The sequence below is a fragment of the Lepidochelys kempii genome, chromosome 5 (genome assembly GCF_965140285.1).
Source record: "Lepidochelys kempii isolate rLepKem1 chromosome 5, rLepKem1.hap1, whole genome shotgun sequence".
NCBI classification, from domain to species: Eukaryota; Metazoa; Chordata; order Testudines; family Cheloniidae; genus Lepidochelys; species Lepidochelys kempii.
Window position 1 is genome coordinate 95,966,303 of NC_136384.1, and position 16,198 is coordinate 95,982,500.

A 16,198-nucleotide genomic window follows, 5' to 3' on the forward strand; every position below is an offset into this window, starting at 1 on the left:
GCATGCCAAATCTGTATTTTGATCCTCCTCTGTGACACAAAATCCTCCTTTATTTATAATGTGTTTTTGTTTATTTCTCTGTATTGTCTGTGTTTCTGCTGCTGCTATTACTTGTTAGATGGTTAACAGAAGTTATCTATGAGTAAGAAATAAAGTATTCAAAGAGAGTTGCTGAATACCAAAGAGCATAGAATGCTAAATTCAGACTTGGTGTTAGAGTGCAACTATGTCCAAATTTGGTCAATTAAATATTCAGGTCTCAGCCTCCACAGAGGTGCGTACCTCAGAATCTGTGGCTGACAGGGGAACCTGCCAAGTTCATACTCCACAGATTATCTGCAGCTGGAGCCACAAAGAGGCATTCTTGGTAGATCCATCAATTTCATGCTCTTCCTCTCCCCTAAATCCATTATGTAACCCTCACCCACCTTACCTCATTTCCAACTCCCCAGAAGCTGAGAGAAGCTTTTCTAGGTGGCTCCTCTATCTAGCAACTCTGTTCTCACAGCAGCAAACCAATTGGAATAGGGCCTGTGGCAATGGCATGGTTTGCTGGAAGAGGAGTTGGTCCCCTCTAGTGCCAAGTTGGATGCTTGTTTGGTGATGGGGCTCCTCTGGTTTGAGAGGCAGGTATCCCTTAACTTCTGGCAGTCTCCACAAGCTGTTGCCGGGGAAGGTCTCCCTTGGCTGGTAGAGGGAGTTAGGGAGAGCAGGTCTGCTCAGTATGGTAGTGGAGGGTAAAGGTAGGGAGAAACAGAGCTCCAGGCTCAGCTCTTCAAACCTATGACTGAGTAGAGTGGCACCAGTGGGAAAGAGTTTAGCTGCAGGACTCCCATTCAATGCCGCAAGAGCTTTCCCGGCTCTCATCCCTCTGCACATGCACTTCTGTAGTGGCCAGAAAGTGTAGACCACATGAAGGTTGTCCCCCATGCACTCCAGATGTCACTGTTGGGGCAGGCAGGAGGGGAGTTTGCATTGCTGCAACTACCAGAAGCACAGCAACAGTGGCTGAGCCTTTGGCCTGCAAGCTACCTGACTGAGCAACAACCAGCCCAGGGCCAGCCACAGAGAAGGCTGACATTTTTCATTTTCAGATTGGTCTTTGCATTTTTGGATTGGCCTATTTTTCCCCAACTCCTACTCCCTTGTACCCAACTCCTGTACACCATGATCACACAACCCTGTACACACTGGATTGGCCCTCAGAATGTTGGAGAGATTTAATGAAATGATTCGTGGGTTACGCTTCAGACATCACTGCCTCCACTTCCATACACAGTGAGGAAGAAATGTGACCGGGGAATCTTGGAGTCCCCCTAGCATTCGCTGCAGCACTGAACATATCCATTTGTTCTTTTCATTCCTAGCAATTGCTTTGCCTCAGTTCACACCACTTTAAGTTTTTGAGTCCATCTTTGCAAGGAAAAAGACGAGAAACCTCTTTTTAAAATGAAAGCTGGGATTCTCCTTCACTGGACCCAGAAGCTGAACTCTTTATCTGCAGAGCGATACAAGCCCCACACAGCACGGGGATAATTGCTATCAGCTATGCGTTTGCTGTTAGCATAGGCCACAGGAGGGAGATGAACATTGAGTCTGCAGACACCCCTCTTCGGCTCCTCAGGTCACATCATGACATATCCTGAAGGAAGGAGGGAGGCAGCAAAGGAGCAGTATGATTCTATTGTACCACCAGGCATACCACATACTACTGTTTGTCTGGGAAATGAAAGCTGATCCAGGGGATAGTCTGAATCTGCCCAAGTAATTGTAGTTTAAATATACCTGTATATAGCCACTGGCTGAGGGGTGCTATTTATCATATTTTAGTTCATTTTTGTTTTATTTTAAATCTTTGCCAGATTTAATAGAAATGAAATATGTCTCAGTAAATTCATGGAATTCACCAAGTTCAGTTGAACCTGCACCTACTGAACAACTAATAGGTTTTAATATTGAAACTACAAAGTATCGTTTTATGCAGCACATAACATGTATTCATAAATAATCATGCATACAAACAGTGTCAGTTATGACTGTAATTAGTCGTTTTCAAGTCCTGACAAACATCAGGATTCTAAATGGAATATACCACTTGGCCTACTTGCACCATAATAAAACTTTCAAAGAAGGGCAGCATGTGTTTTTTAATTTGCTTTTCAACGGCTAGTAGCAAATAAATGAACACGGGGCTACTGGGTATGATAAATTAATATGCACACTGACAACTTATAACCACAGCATAGCTTTAGGGAATTACTGTATGAATATATACAAGCAATTATATGTTTTAAATGATTTATTTCATTTTCTGAATAATATACCACTGAAAAGGAAATTGATAAAAAATAGAGATTACAAATATAATGTTATATCAACTTATATTGAATTTATTAAGTGGCGACCTTTTTAATGAGGAAATTAATGAATTAAACAGTTCATTATGGATAAGCATTCTTTCTGGTTGTTAAGAATTTGTCACCACAGACCTGTCATAGTCACTCTAATTATGATTAATACCTTATCTTGAATTCCATCTCCATTCACATCTCAGGAACAAATGTAACTTCTATTATGTGACCAAGGTTCATAAAAACAAGGTGATTTGCTTTTGGCCTTATACTTTATTCATTTTCACATTCATATTTAACAGATTTAGCAAGAACTAAAAGCAACCTTGTATTTATTTTTAATTTCTGAAATGTATTTTAACCATGACATGCTGTACAACCCTTCGTGCTCTGCTGAACCATGGTTGTGTGTTCAAGATAAATGAAATATCCCAACATTTTGATTACCCTCCTTCAAGTATACTAACCGCTATTTTATTGGGGGTGAGGGGGTGAGGGGTTAAGGTGACATATACTATAAATGACATTTTTAATACCCTGAAACTCAAGATTTACTGTCACTGGACTAGATGTTGCAGGTCTTATTCAGACCTTACTCAGTCAAAACGCTCATAAAAGTCAATGCAAATTATATATTAGTAAGTACTTCAAGATTTGGTCTATTAATAATAGGTTTCTGCTGTGTGTGTATATATATATATACTACACAGATTGTGAGGTTTAATTTATTCATATAACTTTATTTAACTAAATTGCAGTGACATCTATAATTAAGTTTTCCCAACACTTTCCATTATGAGACACTGTTTTCAGTTGCTTATAACTTTGCAAAATGTCCATCATTGGGCTCAATTTTCCATGCCGGTCTCTGCCTCAGGCTGTTTGGTTTTTTAAAGTTTAGCAAAGAGGGTTCTGTCATTTCCCTGAATGAGGGCAAAATACATGTTGATTAATGAATTGATTGTAAGATTATTATTTTTTAAAGAAGTGCTAGCCACTCCATGGTTGAAGCAGGGTTCAAGTAAGGACTTGAAATTTGGCAAAGGGGTCACCCTGGTGTCAGGTATGTGCCTTTTCTTGTTTCCATGAAAAACCACCCAAATTTGGCCAAGTTGTGAGCCTTTTAAAACTCAGTCTTGAATTACATGATCACACACTTTTTTTCCCCCATGGTGTCCTTGACTTATCTACTACACAGGATAGACTCTGCCTAGGGAACGAATCCAAGTTGTTTAACAAAGGAGGCTGTTGTCTATAGTACCCCAGCCTCATTTGTGTCAGAGGTTGGAAGGTGTGCAGTGAATGAGATGGGGAACTGCAGGAAGAGAAAAGATGGTCTCATGGCTAAGAAAGTTGAATGCCAGACTGGAGAATTGGATTGTATCCCTGCCTCTGCTGCAGTGCTCCTATTTGATGCTAGGCAAGTCACTTAAACCAAAATGTTCACAGCTGGGCACTAACTGAGTTCCACGTTTTCTGGGTGTTCAACATTACATCTCTGGGACCAGATTTGCAGAAGTGCTGAGCCCTCACAACTGCAACTTAAGCCAACTGGAGCTGTGCTTTGAATTCTGCAAAAATGCCAAGTAATCCGGGCCTAAGTGTCTCAAACTGGGAACTCAAAATTAGTGAACACCTTTGATAATTTTGACTTAATTTCTCTGTGCCAAAGTTCCCTATTATAAAATAGGAATACCACTACTTATTCTCATGGAGTTGTTGTGAGCACTCTGTTGTTTTGGTAAGAGCATCCATAAAAACACCCAGGAGGAAATTAACATTTCATTTAGTGGAGGGTTTGAATGGCGTGTCACAAATAAGGCTTAGGGAAAATACATTGAATGAGGAGGATTAAAAGAAATACTGGAGTAGCTACACCTTCAATGAGCATTGCCTATCCTGTGAACTGAAGGCAGCAAGGGACCTGCAGAAAAAAAATAGTATGTGATCATTTAATTAAAGACTGCCCCACAAAACATGCACAGGGGAGCCGAATTAAGGTTGCATGGGAAGTCTGACTTTTCCTAACTCTTCAAAACCATCCACCCAGCCAACACACACAATAACCCCAAACATACAGACACTCACTGCAGCACTACCTCTCATTCACTGCCCACACAAATCATCCACCTGGAAAAAAAAACACAACACAACCACCCACAAACTAGTATACACAAGAAACCCAACACACACACAGACCTTCACCGCAGCACCTCCCATCATTCACTACACATACATGTCAATACAAATCTCCCAGAACAATACACACTCACCCAAGTCAGCAGTTTACAGTTTCTTAGGCCAGGTCTACCGCTTACTTCGGTATAACTTACATTCCCTTGGGGGTATGAATAAGGCACCCCCCTGAGTGACGTAGGTTACACCAACCTGAGTGCTGTGGAAGATGCTGACGTAATGAATCCACCTCCTCAAGAAGTGGTAGCTATGTCGATGGGAGAGCTCTCCCCTGTCGGCACAGAGCATCCTCACAAGGCATGCTACAGAGGCATATCGGTGCAGCTGTGCCAATGTAGTACTTCTAGTGTAGACTAGCGCTTAGACTTGCCTGCCCTGGGGAGCAGGGCAGCCCGGAGAGCCATCTGCCCACAAAACACCACACACAACAACTCCAAAGTAACATCACACTTTCCATAAAACCATAAACTTGAGTGGCAAAAGCCACGGTCATTACTAGGGTGTGAATATGTAAAAGACACAAGTAGAATGTTTTTGATTATTTCCCCCAGGTAAAAAGAGGGGTTAACCTTATAACCTGCACATATCCAAAGATGTGCATCTATCATGGGGAATATGACAGAAAATATTTATCTGTGTAAAAACCTCTAGACTGCCTCTGGGGCCCCTTGCTCCACTCCTCATCTTACTGACAGCGTCGCTTCAGTGAAGTTTGGGTCAGTAGTAAAATGCAAACGCTATTTCACATGCATTACAATACTTATTTCATCAGCCTGGTTCTCATTTACATTAAGGCCCCTTTACATTGCCCTGGCAGTAATAGGAATAAAAGCATACATCCATTTTAAGGCCCCTTAAAGCTGCCCAAGCCTTGTTGTAATTGAGAACCAGATCCAATGTGGGTTTTTTATTTTTATTTTTTGGGAACTTCATCTTCTCTTATCCTGTAATCACATATAAGTTGTTACCAAAAAGAATGCAACGAATGGACCATATCACACCATCTGTCTTTAAGCAGAAATTCCCACTGATTTCAATATTTGTAAAACGTGAGATTATATATATCAAATTGAAGCCTCATTTACACAAATGTTGGGCCTCCGTAGGGAAAATTCTGTTTCCAGAATCACAACTCTTTATGGTGTTCTTTGTGCTTTTGTTGATGAATACTTTAGCAAAAGCAAAACAGGAGTTCAACCTCGCATAGGCCAAATGTATGCTAATCAAGGAGAGGAAACCTACTGAGATCTACAAAATCATTATTTTGATACAATTAACTGGTAGTCCATTTCTCCACAAAATACAAGTATTTTAGTTTTCTTCATCATTTGAAGCCTATCTTCCTCTGACTTCAGAGCCCCATTATAACCAGGATAAGTGTACTGCACTCACTGTAGAAGTCAACAGATCTAAAGTAAATACTCTGTGTGCAGTGAAAGATTTGATAGTCTACATTTTAATTATATTTTCCCATAGGTATATGGGGTCATAAGTTTAAGAGTGTGTGATGTACTTACAAGTTATTTCTTTCAGCAGTCTCCACTACTGACTTAATGGGTCTGCTTTTTTGAGAGGCACCCTAGATCATATTTATGATGCTGTCTTACTTAGGGATTGTACTACACAATGTTGGATCCTGCTTTTGTGGAAGTCACTGCATATAATGCAGTTCAGGGGTTGGTCCTTGAGAAACAATTGCTTTGCATTTCTGAGAGTTGGTAACTTACATCCAGGACATTTCTAAATTCTGCCACTTTTTCCTCCTCAGTACCTCCCAGATCTGTCCTTTACACTCTACCGCCACACTCAAATCCTTCATTCAGCCCCTCATTACCTCCTGTCTTGATTTCTGCAATATCCTCCTCCTCCTCTCTGGCTTCACAAGCACACACATTACCCCCTTTCAGTCCATACAAAATGCATTAATTTGATCATATAACTCCCCTTTTTAATCCTTTCAATCAGTTTCCAAGGGAATATTGTATCATCAGATTTAAGATTCTTGTCACCACCTTCAAAGCTCTACAGAACTCTCCCCCACCTTACTTATCCTCGTTGTACAGAGCTTCTCCCCTCTGTTCTGCCAATGCTCCCAACCTTATCTGTTTGTCAGATTTTCAAGCAATCACCTCTGTGCCTTCTTTCATGAAGCCCCTTAAGCATGATATACCTCCATGATCTCATCCACAAAGCCCTTATCTTGTTCACATTTGAATCTCTCTTAGAGATCTACTTTTGCCATGTTGCCTAAAGTGAATCTTTTTGATTTGTAATAAATTGTATACAATTTGTCTATTATTCTCCTGACCTCTGTCCTTAGATGGTGAACTCCTCAGATCAGGACTGTCTTAAGTGTCTGGAAAGTGTTCAGTTGCACTAATGCATAAATAAATACTACTACTAATAAAGAACTTTGTTATGGCAACCCAATCACCTCAATTAAAACCGTATATTTATGAAAATATTAAACATTTAAAAAGACCAATTGCAAAAGACAACAAATATTTGAGCAAGTTCTATATAAATACATGTTTACTGCTTACTTTTTCATACAAAGGCTCTTGCTTCATAACCTAATGCATATAAAGGGCTAGTTTTAGTTGAAAACATGGAAAATTCAGAATGGCAAAAGAGAGCAGAGTCAGCCAGCTGGGTGCTTGCTACTCAAAGGACGCATGCAGATCTAGAGATGTCTGTTTAACTTATAAAGAAGGAAAAGTCAATTCCTTGGATCTGATTCTCCACTCCCTAGCATTTTTTGTAGTCAATTACATTTGTGCAAAATGAGCATGAATTGGTGCCAATTTTGAGTTCTCCAATCACTTTCACTGATGATAGCATTTTATACCCCACTTTTCTCACATTTTTCACAGGTATACAGAAGTGGAGAATCAGACCTCCTATAAATCTGAGCTGTCAGCCAAGTGATCTAGCCTTAACAGAGGCTTGATTATGATCAGATTGATTTTCACACTAAAAGTCTTATATCTGGGTTTAGGCAAAAGCACTACGCTAATGTTAGGTATAATGTTTCTTTCCCCTTTCCGGTACCTCATCTTACCTCTCTGCTGTGGCACAGACCAGACTTAAGTCTTCTCAGGACTTTGACTATATATATATATAGTATAGAAAGTTAATCACTGATAAGGGTGTGATACACTCTCTACAGGAAAAATTTATGCTCACTCTCTCTCTGTGCACATAAATAACAGTTTACTTATAACCCTTGAAACAACTGTGAATAGTGTCAACAACTACTCTTGTTTACAGACACTTTGCAGGGGGAGGAGTTCCCCAAGTTTTAGTACTTGTTACTATCACAAGTTCAAACGCAAAATATAATTATGCATGTGCTTATACATACACTCCCTCAGGGCTCATCTCTGGCATGATTTATCCTTCTCGGTGTCTCTGGAATGGTATCCAAATCCTCTGTACTCCAGCTCCTTAAAGTGTGTGTGGAGGAGGAGGGAAGAGCCCCACAATCTCCCCGTGAGTCTTTGCAAGGGCAGTCTGCAACTTGCACAGCATTCAGAAATTCTAATCTTCTTCACCAATGGGGTTGTCAAGGTTCCTTCCCCAGTCTGAACTCTAGGGTACAGATGTGGGGACCCACATGAAAGATCCCCTAAGCTTACTCTTACCAGCTTAGGTTAAAAACTTCCCCAAGGTACAAACTTTGCCTTGTCCTTGAACCCTATGCTGCCACCACCAAGCGTTTTAAACAAAGAACAGGGAAAGAGCCCACTTGGAGAACTCTTTCCCCAAAATATCCCCCCAAGCCCTACACCCCCTTTCCTGGGCTAGGCTGGATAACAATCCTCACCAATTGGTACAGGTGAACACAGATCCAAACCCTTGGATCTTAAGAACAATGAAAAAACCAAACAGGTTCTTAAAAGAAGAATTTTAATTAAAGAAAAGGTAAAAGAATCACCTCTGTAAAATCACAATGGTAAATACCGTGATAATCTGATAGGGTAATCAGATTCAAAACATAGAGAATCCCTCTAGGCAAAACCTTAAGTTACAAAAAGACACAAAAACAGGAATATAAATTCCCTCCAGTACAGCTTATTTTACCAGCCATTAAACAAAAGAAAGTCTAACGCATTTTCTAGCTAGATTACTTACTAACTTAACAGGAGTTGGAAGGCTTTCATTTCTGATCTGTTCCCAGCAAAAGCATCACACAGAAAGACAGAACCCTTTGTTCCCCCCCACCTCCAGATTTGAAAGTATCGTGTCCCCTCATTGGTCATTTTGGGTCAGGTGTCAGAGAGGTTACCTTAGCTTCTTAACCCTTTACAGGTGAAAGGGTTTTGCCTCTGGCCAGGAGGGATTTTATAGCACTGTATACAGAAAGGTGGTTACCCTTCCCTTTATATTTATGACAGGGGTGAACAAGCTTTCAATCTAAATCCAACAACACTGCAAAGTCCCTGGAACACTATCCTTACAGCAGACCCTTCCGATTACTGAGCTGCTCCACAGCTCAGTCCTGTACTCTGGCTCACACTCCTATTTATGAACTCTCCCACCTCCTCTTTGAGTTTCCATTAGTTCCACTCTCAGAGAGTGACTATGGGTGCATCCTGCCAGATTGCTTGCCCACAGTGGAAATTACTCAAGTAGCTTCAAATGGCTAATGAGCATACCTACTGCCTGCCACACTCAGTTTCTGGATCCAACAATCACTCCACCTGGCTCTGGAAAATCTGCTCTGCCATCATACTCACAGAGCTCCAAAACAAAACTTAGAATTAAGTATCCTTACTGTTTCTTCTGTTATTTACACCATCGAATGCTGCAATGCAAGTGTGTGAGTCACACAAAGTATTATGATTAAAATATTAAACTACATGGTACGTAGTCTAGGTATTATTTTCAGAAAATATTTATTTACCTATTCAAGATCTAATTAAAAATCGCTGGAGGAGATTTCCTTTAAAAAGATTGAGCCAAATTTTTGTATCCCTGGTAGAAAATATATACCTTAGTTGCTGATTTCAGTGTCTTCTCAAGTAAACTACCAAACCACTTGACTCTATCAATAATCTCACTGGACAATTGTATTGTAATGCAAGTTGCTGTTAAATAAATCAGATAAATAATTATCTATGTCAGTGCTAAAGAGAAATGGGCACTTGATCTCTTTATCCTGTCTACAGAGCATCTGCACTGTCCTGACTGATCCTGAGGACAATCAGGAGCGGGACAATGTGCAAGGGGATGTCAAGTGGCTCTGAAACATTATGGCTCTCCCAGTACCCCCCGCCCCAGTTGATCCTGTTCCTGTAGAAGTCAATGGGCTGTTTATCAACTTCAGTAGGAGCAGGATCGTATTTACAGTGCCTTTTTTCCTAGGGTACGACTACATTGACTATTTTAGGAAATTCTCTTCCTACTGCTCTAGCATTGATGCAGCATAACCAGACCTAGCAACATTGGGAGTGCTAGCGTGTACGGACTTTTTAGCCACTGTGTCACCAGACGTCTGTACTGATCAGATCTGGAGGACACAGTGGTTAAAAACACTGATGGGCAGTGCGCTGCAGAACAGAATGTGGGCCTATACTTTGGTAGCCATCATGTAATTCGACATGGAAGTTCTTTAGCTGCTGTCATTGTTCAATATTGGTTTTACGATCAGCAAGAAGGTAGTTGTGAAAGTCGACGATATTTCTTGTGGGAATACAGTCAGAACCATCAACCCCTAATAAACATAAATTAGGGTCTAAATCATGTTAACCTCCCGCCAGAGAGCAGAAAAAACAGTGAATGTGTCTACTGAAATTAAAAATTAATAGCCATTAAAAAAGACCATAAACAGGAGAAAGGATGTGTAACTGAGAGCAGCTGGGGACAGCATTTATATGTACTTTTAACTATATTTAGTATACTGGAGAGAAAAATAATTTTTATTTCAGTGAGAAACATTTTTCCCTATAAATTCTTCAATGTAGTGACATTTGTTAAATGTAAAATTATAGCATTACTTTAAATAGTACTTAAGAAGAGAATAACATTCTAGGTTTCCTTTATGATGATGAAACATAGTGCTAAAAACAGGATTATCTAATATCCAGCCCACAGGCCAATCTGATCCACTTCATGTATGCGTGTGACCTGAAGACATACTCAGGTTATGCAGAGTCCAAATTTTCATTGAAAAAGTAAGTTTCTAGACCTCATGATTGTGAAGAAACACTCAGTTTGTTTTTGGAAGGTTAACTGAGGCAGTGATACCTGCTTCGGTCTGCAAATGGCCTAAAACAATGGCTCTGAGAGGTTCCCAACTCTGCTCATGGTTTACCTTGGGTAAATCACAGGGCTTCATGTTCCCTGGGTGAAATCCTGGCTCCTTTGACGTCAAGAGAAAAACTCTCATTGATTTTGATAGAGTCAGTATTTCACCCCCTATACACAAAATGGGACTAAAAATATTTACCTATCTCACAGGGGTGTTTTCAGGCTTAATTAAATTAATTAATATTTTACACTTGCTTTTTGTTTCTTTACATTTTTATGTGCAGCACTGAACATGTCAGATGAATAACAAATCAGTCTGATATTTTTGGGTGAAAGGCACAATATACGATACTGAACAAGAGCCTGTACTGTACCTCCTAAGAAGTGCAGACTAGACAAAAGAGAAAGGGGCAAAAGAAACATTGCCTTACCTTTGAACTTTCTGGCTACTGTGAGGGACAATACAGCTATGGTGTAACTAACTTACAGCAGCCTTCCTAGGGCTGCTTAATGGGTGACTTTCAGAGTAGGGTTGCCAACTGTCTAATCACACAAACCCAAACATCCTTGCCCCACCCCTGCCCTGCCCTGCCCCTTCCCCAATGCCCCACCCATGCCTGGCCCCTTCTCTGAGGCCCTGCCCCACTCATTCCTTCCTCCCCTCCATCACTTGCTCTCCCCCACCCACACTCACTTTCACCGGGCTGGAGCAGGAGGTTGGGGTGTGGGCTCTGGGCTGGGGCCGAGGGGTTTGGAGTGTGGTAGGGGGCTCTGGGCTGAGCCTGGGGCAGGGGGTTAGGTAGGAAGAGGGGGTGTGGGGCACAAGCTCTGGGAGGGAGTTTAGGTTCTGGAGGGGGCTCAGGCCTGGGGCGGGAGGGGTGAAGGGTGCAGGCTCTGGGAGGGAGTTTGGGTGCAGGAGGGGGATCCAGGTTGGGGTAGGGAGTTGGAGTGCAGAAGGGGTTGTGGGGTGCAGGCTCTGGGAGGGAGTTTGGGTGCAGGAGGGACTGCAGTGTGCAGGCTTCGGCCAGGAGGAGCTTACCTCAGGCGGCTCCTGGTCAGCGGTCCCTGCCTGCCCTGGCCACGTGCCACTCCCACATGTCCCTGCACACACCCACACCCCTGAAGGGCATGTCCCTGCAGCCCATGGGAAGACAGGGGGCTCTGTGCACTGCTTGCACCCGTAGGCACTGTCCCCGCAGCTCCCACTGGCTGCAGTTCGTGGCCAATGGGAACTAGGGTTTCCAACTTTCTACTGGCACAAAACCAAACACCCTTGCCCTGCCCCCTACCCTGCCCCTTCTCCGAGGCCCTGCCCCTGCTCACTCCATCCCACCTTCCTCTGTTGCTCGCTCTCCTCACCCTCACTCACTCGCTTATTTTCACCGGGCTGGCTCAGGGGGTTGGGGTGCAGGCTTGGGGAGGAGGGAGGCGGTCAAGGGATGAGGGATTTCTGGTGCAGGAGGGTGCTCCAGGCTGGGGCTGAGGGGTTGAGTTCAGAAGGGGGCTCTGTGCTGGGACTGAGGGTTTCAAAGGGCAGGAGGAATATCAGGGCTGGGGCAGGGGGTTGTGAGGGCTCTGGCTGGGGGTGCAGACTCTGGGTTAGGGCTGGGGATGAGGGATTTGGGGTGCAGGAGGGTGTACCAGGCTGGGATCAAGAGGTTCGGAGGGGGATCAGGGCTGGGGCAGGGGGCTTGGGGCCCAGGAGAGGGTCCAGGGTGCAAGCTTTGGGCGGCGCTTACCTTAAGCAGCTCCCAGAAGCAGCGGCATGTCCCCCCTTGGGCTTCTATGTGCAGGCATGGCCAGGTGGCTTTGTACACTGCCCTGTCTGCAGGCACCACCCCTGCAGCTCCCATTGGCTGCAGTTCCCAGGCAATGGGAACTGCGGGGGCAGCGCTTGGGGGGGAGGGGGTAGTGGTTTGTCTGTGTGGGCACTCATTATTAGTCAACACCTTTGGAACTTTAGCCCTCACTAACATTTTGTTTGATAGCATCTTACTATTATATATTTCCCTTACTCCTTCACTTTTAAAGATTTGTCTGTAGAATGAAAATCTGAACTAATAGTTAGATACATTTATTTTTGTGTTATATGAAGCTGTTTTTATTGCTAGGAAATGCAGAACATATTTACATATCAAGGCCTATATTGTATTGGGCATATATTTAAAAATGCCATTTGTGGATTTTATCCCAGGACTCATAATATTGGGTGTTTTTGTTAAAGACACAGCAACTGAAGTAATGTGAGTATGAGAGAATGTCAGCCTTAATTTTAAAGACAAATAAACTTCTAGGCCTATGGTTGCAGAGAAAAGCTTGAAAACCTGAGCCCTAAAGAGTCAATACCCAGAAGGCAAATAAAAAGGAACCAGCATTTATTATTTTTAAGCCAATCTTTTGATTTTGGGGGACCCCACTCATGAATTTTGAATGCTTGGAGTTGGCAGTACTATGCCAACTTTATGTTGTAAATCAGTAAGGCAGTATGCTAAAAAAGGAAATTTTGTTGCGTGTACAGCAGTTTGAAGAAGGCGGCGTAGTAAATTATTCTGTTTTTTGGAATTGCAAAATTCAGTGAGTATATATTCCTGAATCAGTGGGAAAATAAAAAAAGGGGGGGAAAGCATTTATTGGAAGCACTCATGTTTTCTGTCAGTTAAGCCTTTCTCTCTTTCTCTCTTTAAGCTATTACCAGCAGGACAGTGGGGTGGGAGGAGGTATTGTTTCATGATTTCTGTGTGTATATAAAGTCTGCTGCAGTTTCCACGGTAAACATCTGATGAAGTGAGCTGTAGCTCACGAAAGCTCATGCTCAAATAAATTGGTTAGTCTCTAAGGTGCCACAAGTACTCCTTTTCTTTTTGCGAATATAGACTAACACGGCTGTTCCTCTGAAACCTTTCTCTCTTGTGACCCAGAGAGATTCCTTAATACATTAGGATGGCATCTTTCCCCTTGACAAGATTATATATTCTACACTTCTGCAGCTGCCTTCCCACCCCCACCATCTGCTTTTATGGTGGAAAAAAATCTGCTGTTACTAAGAACAGAATCTTTTGGGCACAAAACTCTTCCCATTACATAATCCACTGGAAAGTAATCTGTAAATAATTTACGTTTCGGTTGGTTGGTTTTTATCAGAGGTTAAATGACCTGTTGACAAAACAAGATGGGCAAAGATGTTTGTTCTCTGATGTCTGAAGAAAAATGTTTCGGGATAATTTATTTCTCTTGTATTTGTCTCTAGTACTGATAGAATAAAATGCTAGTCCTACCACTGCTACCTTTATTCTGCAATAATGATCAATGATGCATGTTTAAGCATATGGTCACTCACCTTTTTATTGGTTTCAGAGTAACAGCCGTGTTAGTCTGTATTTGCAAAAAGAAAAGGAGTACTTGTGGTACCTTAGAGACTAACCAATTTATTTGAGCATAAGCTTTCGTAAGCTACAGCTCACTTCATCGGATGCATATTATTGTTTCTCCACTGCCATTGCAAAGAGAGGATTTTGCAAATTTGACATGTAGTTAAATGTTAAAAATAATTGCCTCTTACAAATATTTTCCAAATTGCAGCACATACTCCATAAGACTTTCTGAATAATATTTTTTAAAAGCTAGATACGGAAGCCAATTTTAGCTACTGACTGTTATTTTGCCTTGGAATAAGAGGCAAAACATCACCGCATGCTTGTTATTTAGCTCATGTAGCTCTCCTGATTAGTTGCTATTAAAGTTAATGTAATACAAATACTCATCCTTCAAAACAAGTGAAAAGAGTACCCTGTGACGTTAATAATGCCACTGGGAATATGTCTGACCTCACACCTCCAACCCTGACATTGTTTAACTATATCCCACAACTTGTGAATTTCAATTATTTGTTCAGAGGGACCATTCAGAATTGCCTGGTGTAAGCCTGCCTTTAGGATGCAAAGCAGAAAACAATGAAAATGCTACACAGGCGAATTAGAACAGCAGCACTTAAATGTATAAATTAACTGGGCCTCTTTTCACAGCTTTCTCTTTCTGTTCTGAGAGGCTTCGGTCTTGTGACATCAAAGACAGGATTATGTGAGAAGATAAAAACTTGATCTAATGTCCATGTTTGAAGTCATGAAAGTCCTCCTCTCTCCAAGACAAAATAACCCTCCTTAGAACACAAAAAGCCAGGGTGCAGGTGCAGGGGTGGGGGTAGTTTCATCATGCACTAGAGTATATCAGGCGGGCCAAAGGATTGTACATTAAGCCATAATCTTCCCAAATGTGCTAAAGGATTGTTTGTGGGCTTTGGAGGGTTTGTTCTACAAGTTAATATGTTGTTTTTCTTTTAAACAAAGACTGTTGTTATGCATGTTGTTGGGATGGTTCTTTAATGAGAATTTAACTTATTTCACATGATTGCAGGGAAGGCTACTAAGGAGTTATTAGAGTAGAAGAAGGGAATGCCGAAATACAATATTGGTTACTAATGAGCTTACTATGATCATATTTTGTAAGGTACTGCATGCCTTATATCTTATCTCTTGTACATTTGATACCATGGGGTGTGTGTGTGTGTGTGTATATATAGGAATTTGAATATAAGGCAAAATTATAGGCTTTTTTACACTTCAAATAGTTAGCTTCTTTCTGCAGGGAAATCTATCAAAATGAAAATTATCTGTACCTAGTGATATGATCTGCTTTGAGCCTCAAAGGAATCGTCTGGGATGAATACAAACCTTTACAGCTTCACTGTCTCACATGGTTACAGGAAGACTTTTTGTTTTAACACTTGCAAACTACAAACCCCTGACTTTTAGAGTTCTCGCTTTTTAAGTAGTAAATCAGAATTCAAGTGGTTGGTTAATCTCCCAAGGCCAAAATAAGTGCTCCTGGGCAGTTTATAACTCAGGCTGATATTAGAAGCTTTTTCAAATACTAAACACTAGTAAGTATGATTACTCTCTACACAAGACTGAGATTTGGCTGTGTTAGCTTGTCTTTCCTCTAACTTTGTGGAATTAGGTTCACCTTCCCCAACCAAAGAGATTAGAGATAACCAACTCCTAAATCACAAAACACAGACAATCAGATTCAACAGCCAACACAAGAAACGTGCACCTTCCCAACACACCAAAGCATCTTCATATTCTCAACAAGATCAACTGCAGTGCTGAATGGGCTACAAGTCTGCTATTATACTCCATTCTCCTCCAATACAGTGGTATACTTGTCTTGACTTTAAAGTGGAGCATTTACCTTGGTAATACAAATGTTTATACACTTCTAAACTCCATTGTTACCAGTGGTTAAGAAAAAGAAGCTTATATTCTATAAGTCTGGAACAAATATTTTCCACAGGTTGTTGATCATACAGCAATTTAATACTTCATGCTTCTTGTAATTATATG